Raw genomic sequence first — 15,000 nt, 5'->3', positions numbered from 1 at the left:
GCTGTTCTCCTCTCCTCTGAGCTCTTAGACTGTGATTATCTATACCTGAACACTGGAGAGACCCTGGGGAGGCAGCAGGATACATGCACTGTCTAGATGCTTCCAGAGGTTACTGTAATGCAGCAACCATTCAGCCATCATGGGTCTTTATCTATGAACACCAATGGTGGATATGCACACAAATGCATCCTGCTGCTATGAGATTCATCTAAAGAAATATCTCCCCCACAGGACCTTTGTATTTCAAGTTGGATTACATCTCCACACTGTCGGGGAACCTCACATTTCTTGTTTGCTTGACGACTCAATTCTTCCAATCCGTTGCTCTGGCGTTTGAAGAAACTCACAACCGCGGGCGTGGCATAGCGTTTGGCCGGACCAAGGAGTCTGGGTAGCCAGGCAAATTTATTGTAGCTCTTTGGGCCAAATTTTAATTTGCTGTAGTCTCGTTTTCATGTTGCAATCATGTTGCCCATATACCTCATTCATCTCTATGTGTGGGTTACACATTCCCATATTTCTGTGTACTACAGCCTACCCTTTCCCTGACAATGCCTGCCTGCACAAGTGAGTGGTTGAATGTGTGCGAGTGTGCGTGTGCGCACAAAGACACACATTGCTTCATTTGTAACCTCACGCTATACTCCCTCACTCTATTGCTCAAATCAAATCAAAGTTTATTTGTCACGTGCTCCAAATACAACAGGTGTAAACCTTACAGTGAAATGCTTTACTTACAGGCTCTAACCAATGGTGCGAAGGAAAAAAAGGTATGTGTGTGTGTAGGTAAGTAAAGAAATAAAACAACAGTAAAAAGACATTTGAAAAAAGAGTCGCGAGGCTATATACAGACACCTGTTAGTCAGGCTTATTGAGGTAGTATGTACATGTAGGTATCGTTAAAGTGACTATGCATATAAGATAAACAGAGAGTAGCAGTAGCGTAAAAGAGGGGGTGGTGGGTGGTGGGACACAATGCAGATAGCTCGGTTAGCCAATGTGTGGGAGCACTGGTTGGTCGGGCCAATTTCGGTAGTATATACATGAATGTATAGTTAAAGTGACTATGTATATAAGATAAACAGAGAGTAGCAGCATCGTAAAAGAGGGGTTGGGGGGGACACACAATGCAAATAGTCCGGGTAACCATTTGGTTACATGTTCAGGAGTCTTATGGCTTGGGGTAAAAACTGTTGAGAAGCCTTTTTGTCCTAGACTTGGCACTCCGGTACCGCTTGCCATGCGGTAGTAGAGAGAACAGTCTATGACTGGGGTGGCTGGGGTCTTTGACAATTTTTAGGGCCTTCCTCTGACACCGCCTGGTGTAGAGGTCCTGGATGGCAGGCAGCTTTGCCCAAGTGATGTACTGGGCCGTACGCACTACCCTCTGAAGTGCCTTGCGGTTGGAGGCCGAGCAATTGCCGTACCAGGCAGTGATGCAACCTGTCAGGATGCTCTCAATGTTGCAGCTGTAGAACCTTTTGAGGATCTCAGGACCCATGCCAAATCTTTTTAGTTTCCTGAGGGGGAATAGGCTTTGTCGTGCCCTCTTCATGACTGTCGTTTGTCGTGCCCTCTTCATGACTGTTGTTTGTCGTGCCCTCTTCATGACTGTCGTTTGTCGTGCCCTCTTCATGACTGCCGTTTGTCGTGCCCTCTTCATGACTGTCGTTTGTCGTGCCCTCTTCATGACTGTCGTTTGTCGTGCCCTCTTCATGACTGTCGTTTGTCGTGCCCTCTTCATGACTGTCGTTTGTCGTGCCCTCTTCATGACTGTCGTTTGTCGTGCCCTCTTCATGACTGTCGTTTGTCGTGCCCTCTTCATGACTGTCGTTTGTCGTGCCCTCTTCATGACTGTCGTTTGTCGTGCCCTCTTCTGCGTCGCTTCCTATTGCGATTAATTGGTATTTCTGACCTGTGGGGTGTTTGGAGAATATCGTGTGAGTCCTGCTTGCTGCTGTTGTTGTTGTTGAAGAAATCGTTGTCTAATCCGACGTGAGTGAACGCTCTCCTGATATCCAGAAGCTCATTTCTTCCGTTAGATACGGTTGCAGAAACATTACGTACAAAATCATTTACAAATATCTCCACAAAAAAACACATACTAGCACAATTGGTTAGGAGACCGTAAAAGGTTCCCCCTCAGGACAGATATTCAGATGAACACAGATACAGTATATTCCTAACCCTGGGAGTGTATACACCGGGTGGAACCTTTGATCGTAGTGAGGGGTTCTCCAGGTGTCAGGGGGAATAAGTAAGAGATGCACCCCTGTGGTTGAGAGGTAAATAACCTTGTCCACCGTCCAAGGTGCTCCCTCACTTTTTACAATTTGAGAAAACACAGATAAATTCAAAATACATGATATTAAAGTACCACTAAAATTCCATTAAATACATATGTATGCTATAACAGCCTATAGGTAGCTAAATGGTGGTTTCTTCCCTGTCGTTTTCTCTGGCGGTGGGAGGAATGATGAATAACTGTCTGTTGGCATGTGTGCAGAAGCCCATTGGTCGGAGGCTTGACCACTTTGCCGACCACTTTGAGCGGGCCAAATCCGACGTAACAAGAACAGACAGACGGTACTCTACTAGGGATTGCTAAAGCATGTGTCCTCAAAACATTTTGTTATGGAATTGGGGCTCTTGTAATACGCATTTGAACTCGCCCGACTGTCTGAGTGCTTAGTTTACAGAAACGTACCGCCTCTATTGCGTATGCAGGCAAACTGATCACGCTAACGAGATCTAGCATCCAAATTCACCATGTCTGCCTTGATGTTCATAAAACTCCACGGAGGCCTCTTGCGCAGTTGAACCCAAAATGATATGTGACCACCTGGTTATGGTGTTGTCCTTTCAGCAACATGATTCAAAGGGCGCTCAAATCTCTTAAAATAATCCACATCCAGATGTTGTATCTGCCTAATAATCCTACTCATCACTTACTAGTATTATTACAAATAGAAGATTAGCATTTATCACAATGGTGCTCGTTTAGTAAAGTTAAGAGCAAAGCCGAAATCAATGTCTCGCAAGATACGTAGGCATATAGGCTAATGAATAATTCATATTTTACTTAACAGACCCGGATATAATAGCATATAAGCCTACTGTAGCATAGTATGACTATAATATTTTACACCAAAAACACCTCCGCAGTCATTTCTTATCTGATGCTGAATAATCACATGTATTTCGTCATGCGGCCACAAATCAACAGTGCGCACTGCAGGCTATATGCTTTGATTGAAACAAAATAGACCTATAAGAAAGGCTATTAGTCCGCATAGAGTTTAGACATTCCATGGGTAAAACGTGAAGAATTGTCATTTATGATTGAAAGTGATAATGGCCCATTTTGGTGTTTGAGGGGTATTAAAAATAGAACGTTTAAGATGTTAAAAATAGAACACAGAACACGCGTGGGCATAGGCAGACGTTGCCATTGGATGATGCATGTTATGCACCTATTTTATAATGATATTTAATCTGTCAGCACAAACTTTGATTGAGTAATGATAACATCATTTTATTTCAAAACAATTGCACTCCCTCACCTAAAAAAAATAATAGCACCACACCACTGACACCATCCATATCAAATATGATCAGATGTGTGTGTGTGTGTGTGGACGCAGCTATATCTGTGTTGAATATAGTTGTACTTGATTAATTGGCTTGGGGAAATTATTGGTTACCATGTGACATTAAAAACAGGGCCTTCAGAAAGTATTCACACCTGTTGACTTTTTACCCATTGTGTTGTGTTACAGCCTCAATTTAAAAATGGATTAAACTGAGATGCTGTGTCACTGATCTACACACAGTATCCCATCATGTCAACGTGGAATTATGTTTTTAGAAATGATTACAAATGAATCAAAAATGAGATGTTTAAATGTCTTGAGTCAATCTTTTTTTTTAAACTTTTTTTTTTTACAATCGCGAGGACCCATTTCTCAATACTTAGGTCACTTTTTCAAAACTCTTCACACAGTGAGCACAACAGCAGTCTATGTCGGCTAAACTGTGGGTCATTTTTCATTGCTTTGGCACAAAATTCATTCAATGACTACATCAAATCTAATTGTATTAGTCACATGCGCTGAATACAACAGTGAAATGATTACTTACGAGCCTTACAGTGAAATGATTACTTACGAGCCTTACAGTGAAATGATTACTTACGAGCCTTACAGTGAAATGATTACTTACGAGCCTTACAGTGAAATGATTACTTACGAGCCTTACAGTGAAATGATTACTTACGAGCCTTACAGTGAAATGATTACTTACGAGCCTTACAGTGAAATGATTACTTACGAGCCTTACAGTGAAATGATTACTTACGAGCCTTACAGTGAAATGATTACTTACGAGCCTTACAGTGAAATGATTACTTACGAGCCCCCAACCAACAATGCAGTTTCAAGAAAATACAGACAAGAATAAGAGATAAAAGTAACAAGTAATTAAAGATCAGCAGTAAAACAACAATAGCGAGACTATATACAGGGGGTACCGGTGCCATGTAATATGTACATGTAGGTAGAGTTATTGAAGTGAATATGCATACACAACAACAGACATCTGTCAAATTTCATGAATTATTTTCTCACTCAGACACAACCACCACCAAAACTCTATGTACCTACAGGCCAATTTGCACATACTCTTTTCAAAACGGTTAAACTTAAGGTCAAAACCTAACATAACACAACATTGAATAAGACAGCAATTTTCTACATTTCTATAGTAATATGTATTGAAATATATTCCAAATCTAAAAAATGTAATTCCATCAAAACAATTAGACCAACCACAGCTGATTCCCATTGTAGCTGAACACCCAGGTGTTAGTCTTTCAAATTCATTGCCATCTATACAAAAGGGGACATCTTAGGAATAATGCTGTACAGTAATGTAAACATGGACCCAGCCAGAGATAGAGAAGTGGCTGACAGAGGAAGAAGAGTGGCTGGGAGAGGGAGAGGAGTATGTATGCGTGGTGGAAGAAGACTGAGAGGAAGATCAAGAGCTTTCGTCTCAGAGGAGACTAGGGCCACTATGATTGATCATGTAATAAATCATGGTCTATCAATGAGAGAGGCTGGTCTAAGAGTGCAGACAAATCTGCAACGCTCAACAGTGGCATCTATTGTGAGAAATTGCCGGCAAAACGGGTAAGATGTGCATTCTGCAAGGGGCATCTGACTGAACTGCACATTACAGAAGCAAATTGAGCAAAGCCTCCAAACCTTCTTGTGTGTAATTGTTTTTGTATTTCTGCTTAGGACCCAACGGTTACCTCCTACAGGCGGGAGAGGTAGGACTTTCACTGCTGTGCAGGAAACTGCAATCGTTGATATGGTCATCAGAAACAACGGCATAAAACTCACAGAGATTCGGGACAGAGTGTTGGCAGACAACATTACATTTTGAAATATTCACAATGTAACAATAACAACTATTTCTAGAGTCCTGAAATAACATCAAGTCAGGATGAAGCAGTTGTACACTGTCCCCTTTGAGAGGAACTCTGAACGAGTCAAGCAACTCAGGAACCAATATGTCCAGGTAAGATGACTATAAAATGCAGAACTGGTTTTGAACAAAACCAAACAGTGTAGAGGCACACTGCGGCATGTTTTTAGGTATAATGTAAACTAACAGCCTAACTATAATGTAATAGCCTAACTCTTATGTTTCCTTGTGGATTTATTTGAGAGAATCGTGGAGATTGAAGCCGGGCAAACACCCCACATATTCATCTTTGTGGATGAGGCTGGTTTCAACTTGGCCAAAACACGGCGGAGAGGAAGGAATGTGATTGGGAAAAGAGCCACAGTGGATGTCCCGGGCCAGAGGGGTGCCAACATCACAAATGTGAAGCAATGTCCTCTGATGGATGGCTGTTACACAAACCTCTAATTGGGCCATACAACACCGAGCGTTTCATTTCATTCCTGGATGACCTCTATGGAAGGGTTGGGCCATACAACACCGAGCGTCTCATTTCATTCCTGGATGACCTCTATGGAAGGGTTGGGTCAGGTCAGGAAAGGGTTTTAAGTGAGGCGAAATCGGCCAACGTTTGTAATTGTATGGGACAATATGGCATTTCACCAGTCCTGTGCAGTCAGAGTGGTTTGCAGTCCGTCCCAGGATGGTGTCACTTTTCTTCTCACCTTTACTCTCCATTCCTCAACCCTATTGAGGAATTATTTTCCTCATGGAGGTGGAAGGTTTATGAGCACCATCCACATCAAATGTCCCTCCTGGATGCAATGAGCGCTGGATGCCTGGACATATCTGCAGAAGATTGCCAGGGATGGACCAGGCATGCCAAAAGGTTATTTTCTAGGTGTATTGCCCAAGATAAGATGTGATGTGGATGAGAACCTGTGGCCAAATGCAGAAGACAGGGTTGACTAGCATTGCTACTGTATATGTATCGGTAGATTGTGTATATACAAATGATTGTATTTTGGAATCACTCAATACCAAAAAATGACAAAGATATAAGTCATTCAGTCAGTCAGTCTAAGTCATTCCTGTAACATATACTGCAGTGAATTCTAAACAGTAGAGAGGTGTCATTCTTGTTTTGTAAAGACATTTTACATTAGAAAACATTGTGTAATGCTACCTGTTGTTAGTGTTTTTTAGGTCCTTGTTTGAGTGACAAAGTGTGCTTGTTGGGTGACAACCTTTGCTAGTGTTATGGAAGAATGAGTTGATTTGAGACATGTATAAAGTCTTTTGGTAGTCGTAGTACATTTTGGATGTGAAATTAACTGCTGTTCCAAATGGAAAGTTTGTTAAGGATAACTGTGTGGAGTTTTTAAAAAGTGACCTAAGTATTGAGAAATGGGTCCTAGCGATTATAAAAAGAACTGTAAACCCCGTTGTGGCAAGTTGTGGCAAGTTCAGGAGTAATAGTTTTATTTAACGAGTCACATAAGTTGTATGAAATCACTCTGTGTGCAATAATAGTATTTAACATGATTTTTTAATGACTACCTCATCTCTGTACCCAATGCATACAATTAGGTCCCTCAGTCTAGCAGTGAATCTCAAACCCAGATTCAACCACAAAGACCAAGGAGGTTTTTCAATGCCTCGTAAAAGGCACCTATTGGTAGACGAGTATAAAAAAAACAGACGTTGAATATCCTTTGAGCATGGAAAAGTTATTACACTTTGGATGGTGGATCAATACACCCAGTCACTACGAAGATACTGGCGTCCTTCCTAACTCAGTTGCCGGAGAGGAAGGAAATCGCTCAGGGATTTCTACGAGGCTAATGGTTAATTTAAAGTGGTTACAGATTTAAATGGCTGTGATAGGAGAAAATTGAGGATGGATCAACAACATTGTAGTTACTCCACAATACTGAACTAAATGACAGAGGGAAAAGAAGGATGTAAGGAGTGCGTACTGTGGCAGGGAAGTCAGACGCAGGAGAGCAAAAACTGTGTTTCCTGTGCAGTTTAATAACAAAAAAACACCAGAAAACAGAACAATCAAATAATGGGTACATAACCCGACACACACCAGGACAGAAGTGCACAAGCACTTACATTAAACAATCACCAACAAGGACATGAGGGGGTACAGAGGCTTAAATACACAACATGTAATTGATGGGATTGGAACCAAGTGTGATGGAAGACAAGACAAAACCAAAGGAAAATGAAAAGAGGATCAGCGACGGCCACCCGAACAAGGAGAGAGACCAACTTCGGCGGAAGCCGTGACAGTAGTACCCCCCCCCCCTTTCCCCCCCAGCGTGTCGACACCAGCCTCTGGGACGACTCGTGGGGCGAGGCGCAGGGCGATCCGGACAAAGACGGTGGAACCTCTGCAGCATAGATGGCTCCAACACGTCCTCGACCGGAACCCTGCACCTCTCCTCCGGGCCGTACCCCTCCCACTCCACAAGACACTGAAGGCCCCTCGCCTCGAATCCAGTATGGAGCGAACGGAGTACGCCGGGGCTCCCCCGATGTCCAGAGGGGGCGGAGGAAACCTCCCGCACCTCAGACTCCTGGAGCAGGCCAGCCACCACCGGCCTGAGGAGAGACACATGGAACGAGGGGTTAATACGGTAATCGAGTGGAAGCTGTAACCAAAAACAAACCTCGTTCACTCTCCTCAGGACTTTAAATGGCCCCACAAACCGCGGACCCAGCTTCTGGCAGGGCAGGTGTAGGGGCAGGTTTCGGGTCGAGGGCCAGATCCTGTCCCCCGGTGTGAACACCGGGGTCTCACTGTGGTGGCGATCTGCATTCCTCTTTTGCCGCGTCGCGGCCTGCTGAAGGTGGACACGGATGGCTTCCCATGTCTCCTCTGCGCGCCTGAACCAGTTGTCCACCCCAGGAACCTCGGTCAGACCCTGATGCCAAGGCACCAGAACCGGCTGGTACCCCAGTACACACTGGAAGGGAGAGAGGTTAGTGGAGAAGTGGCGGAGCGAGTTCTGTGCCATCTCAGCCCAGGGCACGAACGCCAGCCGGTCCTGGCAATAGGACCGCAGAAACCTACCCACATCCTGGAGACCGTCTCTGGAGGCTCCGGACTGGAGGCCGTCGTTGGAGGCTTCGTGCCATGACTCCTCACTGGAAGCTTCGTGCCATGGATCACCACTGGAGGCTTCTTGCCATGGATCATCACTGGAGGCTTCTTGCCATGGATCATCACTGGAGGCTTCTTGCCATGGATCATCACTGGAGGCTTCTTGCCATGGATCATCACTGGAGGCTTCTTGCCATGGATCATCACTGGAGGCTTCTTGCCATGGATCATCACTGGAGGCTTCTTGCCATGGATCACCACTGGAGGTTTCTTGCCATGGATCACCACTGGAGGCTTCTTGCCATGGATCATCACTGGAGGCTTCTTGCCTTGGATCATAACTGGAGGCTTCTTGCCATGGATCATCACTGGAGGCTTCGTGCCATGGATCATCACCGGAGGCTTCGTGCCATGGATCATCACTGGTGGCTTCTTGCCATTGATCATCACTGGAGTGGAGAGACACACAGGAGGCCTGGCTCTGGGAGCAGGCACAGGACTCACCAGTTTGGGTAGACATACAGGAGGCTTCTTCCTTGGCCGAGGCACCGGATACACTGGGCCGTGGAGGCGCACTGGCGGTCTCAAGCGCAGAGCTAGCACAACCCGTTCTGGCTGGATGACCGCTTCCACCCGGCAAATGCCCGCTTCCACCTGGCACAGAGCACACCGGCCTGTGAATGCTCAAACGAGACACTGGAGTGGAGAGACACACAGGAGGCCTGGCCCTGGCGCATCACCCCATAGCACGGTGCCTGACGAGTTGCATGCTCGTCACGGTAAGCACGGGGAGTTGACTCAGGTCTGAATCCTGACTCGGCCACACTCCCCATGTGACCCACCCGCCCCCCCCAAAAAATTGTGTAAACCTGGGCCCACTTTCTCGCTGCTACCACCTTCCTCTCTGCTTCCAGCTGCTCCCACGGCAGGCGATCCTTTCCCACCTGAATCTCCTCCCATGTCCAGGATCCTTTGCCATTTAGGATGTCCTCCCATGTCCAGTCCTCCTGAACACGCTGCTCCTCCTTACCACGCTGCTTGGTCCGTTTGTGGTGGGAAGTTCTGTCACGGCCGTTAAAAGAAGAGGACCAAGGTGCAGTGTGGTGAGCGTACATTTTCTCTTTATTTGGAAAATGACGCCGAACAAAACAATAAACACTACAAAAACAAACCGTGACGCTAAAGGCTATGTGCCCTAAACAAAGTCAACTTCCCACAAAGACAGGTGGAAAAAAGGGCTACCTAAGTATGGTTCTCAATCAGAGACAATGATAGACAGCTGTCCCTGATTGAGATCCTACCAGGCCAAAACATAGAAATACAAATAATAGAATATAGAATACCCACCCAACTCACACCCTGACCAAACCAAAATAGAGACATAAACAGGATCTCTAAAGTCAGGGCGTGACACCCAGTTCCACAATAAATGTTTGATTTGTTTGATAATGTCAATAATTTATGTCCAAATAGCTACTTTTGTTAGCGCCTTTGGTAAACAAATCAAAACTCACGAAGCGTGTTCACTAGTTGCAGATAAAATGTAAAAACGTTCCGTGACAGTCTGTAGAAACTTGTCAAATGATGAATGGAATGAATCTTTAGGATGTTTTTAACATAAAACTTCAATAATATTCCAACTGGAGAATTCCTTTGTCTTCAGAAAAGCAAAGGAATGGGAGATACCTCTCATGTGAAATGCGCGTGACCAGCGCGTGACTGCTGGCAGACCTCTGACTCATTCCCCTCTCATTCAGCCCCCATTCATAGTAGAAGCATCAAACAAGTTTCTAAAGACGGTTGACATCTAGTGGAAGTCTTAGGAAGTGCGACATGACCAATATCCCACTGTATATTCAATAGGAGCTGAGTTGAAAGTTGACCAACCTCAGATTTCCCACTTCCTGGTTGGATTTTTGTCTCAGGTTTTTGCCTGCCATATGAGTTCTGTTATACTCACAGATATCATTCAAACAGTTTTAGAAACTTCAGAGTGTTTTCTATCCAAATATACTAATACTATGCATATATTTGCAACTAGGACTGAGGAGCAGGCAGTTTAATCTGGACACCTCTGGGCACCTTATTCATCCAAGCTTCTCAATAAATAAAATAACAATTAAAAATGTTAAAATGTAAATGTAAAAATAATAAATAATTAAGGAGCAACAATAAAATAACAGTAGCGTGGGGGTACCGGGGGGTACCAGTACAGAGTCAATGTGCGGGGGCACCGGTTTGTCAAGATAATTGAGGTAATATGTACATGTAGGTAGAGGTAAAGTGACAATGCATGGATAATAAACAGAGAGTAGCAGCAGTGTAAAAATGTGGGTGGGTGGGGGGGCAGTGGATAGCGTTATGTTTGGGGTAAATCCAACACACCACACCACTGAGTAGCACTCATCGTATTTCCATGCATGGTGGTGGCTGCATCAATGTTGTCGGTATTCTTGTCATTGGCAAGGACTAGGGAGTTTTTTGTATAAAAAGAAATGGAATAGAAATAAGCACAGGCAAAGTCCTAGAGGAGAACCTGGTTCAGTCTGCTTTCCAACAGATACTGGGAGACAAATTCACCTTTCAGCAGGACAATAACCTAAAAGACAAGGCCAAATCTACACTGGAGTTGTCTACCAAGATGATGTTGAATGTACAGTTTTTACATAAATCATCTTGAAGATCTATGGCAAGACATAGAAATGGCTGTCGAGCAATGATCAACAACCAACTTAGTTTTAAAAAAGAATGATGTGCAAATATTGTACAATCCAGGTGTGTAAAGCTCTTAAGAGACGCACCCAGAAAAACTCACAGCTGTAATCGCTGATTAAGGTGATTCTAACATATATTGACTCAGGGGTATGATTATTATGCAAATGAGATATTTCCGTATTTCATTTTCAATAAATTAGCAAAAATGTCTTAAAACATGTTTTCACTTCATCATTATGGGATGTTGTGTGTAGATGGGTGAGAAGAAGACAACTATTGAATCCATTTTGAATTCAGGCTGTTATACAACAAAGTGTGGATGAAGTCGAAGGGTAGGAATACTTTGCGAAGGCACTGTACTGTACATATAAAGTGCTAGTATGCATTCAAATGTCAGCATAACACCAGATGGAAGGGGAATAGGACATTCCATAGGATTCAGCTGTGTATCAGTACCGCGTAGGCCTTTGATAGTTGTTTTCCATCATGTGTGCCTATATTTTCAGCTCATCCAGAGAACTACTTAGACAATAGTGATATGAACATTATCACAACAAAGGCACCTGTTTTGCATGTACAACCTGTCCCCCGCCAACACAAAGTCACTTTTAACTTGTCTCATAGCTTTCTAACTTATTTTACCCCAAGAAGTTCAAATGTTATGATAATACCCGAAGGCAGCAGACAGAATGTTGTTGCTCCACACCGTCAGAGAGATGGAGGGCAAGGTGTTTACTGCTACACCACCGTCCTTAGATACCAACCAGCCCAAGGCCACAACACACATACTCACACACATATGCATGTACGTGCACAGTAACACACATACACAAACATGCGTGCGTGCACATACGCATACACACATACGCATACACACACGCGCAAACACACACACACACAAACACACACAGACACAGCATCCCCATCTCCCTTTGATGTCTTCCCCACACCCCATACACACTTCAAACACCAAACCACCTTTGAACCTAGGAGAAATGTATGGAAATGGTCAGTAATGGCATTTGGAGTGGGAGGGAAGTTTGTTGCTTTTAAGACATCTAAGCAAGCACTGTCTGCAACTCAAATTGCTGATGTTTGTTGTTACTTTTCAGAATGATTTTTCAGATGTTTTGCTTGATTTTGTTTGGCAGAGAATTTGACGCATAGCTTCTGATTTAGCACAAGCTAGTCCTTAATTATTCAGTGCATGAGTATCCATGTCCATCATGACAGCACCTAACTGCCTTGCCCGCCTGTACTGAACGCATGAGCAGAAGCCTAGGCGTTTGCTCTGGGAGCTAACATAGACAGATCTCAGACAAAGGGGAGAATCTCAACTGCATTTCCTTGTTCCTCTCCTGATTCCGATTAGACGAAAAGGCCAGAGGGGAGGGACCTTTTGACCTTATCATCCAATGGATTTTGAGAAGGAGGTGAGGATAGAGGACGGAAAGGAATCAAGGAAATGCAGTTGAGATTCTCCCAAGCTTACTCATCACACTAGTTTGGCTAATAGTTACACTTAATACCAGACCCAGATATTGTAGGAGAGATGAGAGAGATGAGAGATTCGTGGTGGTTAGGCCTTTGGAAGCTCCTCTAGTCCTCTCTTCTGCTCCGCTTACGTTCCCTCTCTGCTCCATCGCTATCAGTTTCTCCCAGGCCTTTGGAACAGGGACTCATCTCCCTGGCCTCTGCACTGATACCAGATGGCCCTAAGCCCTGTGTGGAGATGAAAGCACACACACACACACACACACACACACACACACACACACACACACACACACACACACACACACACACACACACACACACACACACACACACACACACACACACACACACACACACACACACACACACACACACACACACACACACACACAAACATACACAGTCACACGCTGAGACCGAATGTGCCAACACTAAATGAGATGCTAGAGTCTGAGATGGGAGATTGGAGTTAGCTAAGTGTGCACTGCTACTGCGGGGGTGGGGGAGGATAAAAAGAGGTTGGGGGAGAGAGAGCGGTGTGTGTGTGGGAAGGGGGAGGCTTTGTAAGGAAAAGGAAGAGGGGTGATGTGAATATGAGCGAGACTGGAAAATGGAAGATCTCACTCGAATTGTGCTTTTGGGGTCAGTGGTGGGTGTGTGTGTGTGTGTGTGTGTGTGTGTGTGTGTGTGTGTGTGCGTGCGTGCGTGCGTGCGTGCGTGCGTGCGTGCGTGCGTGCGTGCGTGTGTGTGTGTGTGTGTGTGTGTGTGTGTGTGTGTGTGTGTGTGTGTGTGTGTGTGTGTGTGTGTGTGTGTGTGTGTGTGATTGGATAGGGGGAGGGGTGAGTGGATGATCTGACTTGAATTGTGCGTATGAATCTTTAATCCTGTTCTCTACACTCGTCTGATGCTCTCTGATGCGCTCTGAGCTCTGGTGGGGGAGAGGAGCATTTCACAGTCTGTTTTTAGTTTCTAGGACAGAGCAGGCGAGAACACAGACACACTTGCCTACACACACACACACACACACACACACACACACACACACACACACACACACACACACACACACACACACACACACACACACACACACACACACACACACACACACACACACACACACACACACACACACACACACACACACACACACACACACACACACACACACACACACACACACACACACACACACACACACACACACACACACACACACACGGCCCTGAGCCCCTAGGGCCTGGATTTACTAGTAAAGCGTTTAATGAATGAATTGATGAGAAGCAGCTAATGAGCAGTGGAGTGTTGAGGGGCATTATCCTATCTACCGCATATGTTTATGATAGAGAGAGAGAAAGGGATGCAGGGAAATAGAGAAAGTCAGGGACAGAGGAAGAGAGAGAGAGAGAGAGAGAGAGAGAGAGAGAGAGAGAGAGAGAGAGAGAGAGAGAGAGAGAGAGAGAGAGAGAGAGAGAGAGAGAGAGAGAGAGAGAGAGAGAGAGAGAGAGAGAGAGAGAGAGAGAGAGAGAGAGAGAGAGAGAGTGGAAGAGAGAGAAACTAATTCTCCTAAAGAGTTGGTAATAACGCTGTAGAAGAGTCTAGGCTCCAATAGCTCTCTACTCTCATCTAATCACTCTTGCCCCCATAGACCCTCCGTGTGATTTACTTTCCTGATGCAACGCCTTGCACTGGGTGTATTTGTGTGTTCCACACTCCTGATGCAACACTTGCCACAACCAGCGTATGTGTGTGTCAATTTCTCTCTCTATCTTCGGTTTGTGAATAGTCTGATTTATGTGTTCAGTGAAGTCAGCAGGCGTGCTGATAGCAGCAGTGGAGTGAGGGGGCGGATGATGTCACACTATTGTGTGTGTGTGTGTGTGTGTGTGTGTGTGTGTGTGTGTGTGTGTGTGTGTGTGTGTGTGTGTGTGTGTGTGTGTGTGTGTGTGTGTGTGTGTGTGTGTGTGTGTGTGTGTGTGTGTGTGTGTGTGTGTGTGTGTGTGTGTGTGTGTGTGTGTGTGTGTGTGTGTGAGCTTGTTCGCGCTTCAAACTTTAATGTGCCAGCCCATCACTTTCTGTTGGTCTGATAACACGGATCCCTGAAGTCATCAAAAAAACACAAAGCACAGCAGGCCTCCGCTTTCATGTCACCTTATTCAAAACCCTACCACACACATATACACCAACTCCCACCGCCCCCTTTT

General features: G+C 44.9%; 1 protein-coding gene across 3 annotated transcripts in view; it reads left to right on the top strand.

Moving 5' to 3' along the window:
* The window catches only part of LOC124041541 (CUGBP Elav-like family member 5), a 50,790-nt gene that overhangs the window by 21,133 nt on the left and 14,657 nt on the right, over window positions 1–15,000 (top strand). The gene's annotated exons all lie outside the window — the stretch shown is intronic.

This window comes from Oncorhynchus gorbuscha, linkage group LG08 (genome assembly GCF_021184085.1).
Source record: "Oncorhynchus gorbuscha isolate QuinsamMale2020 ecotype Even-year linkage group LG08, OgorEven_v1.0, whole genome shotgun sequence".
In the NCBI taxonomy this organism is placed as follows: Eukaryota; Metazoa; Chordata; class Actinopteri; order Salmoniformes; family Salmonidae; genus Oncorhynchus; species Oncorhynchus gorbuscha.
Note: the sequence above shows the minus strand (reverse complement) of the source record. Positions and strands in the feature narration are given on the sequence as shown.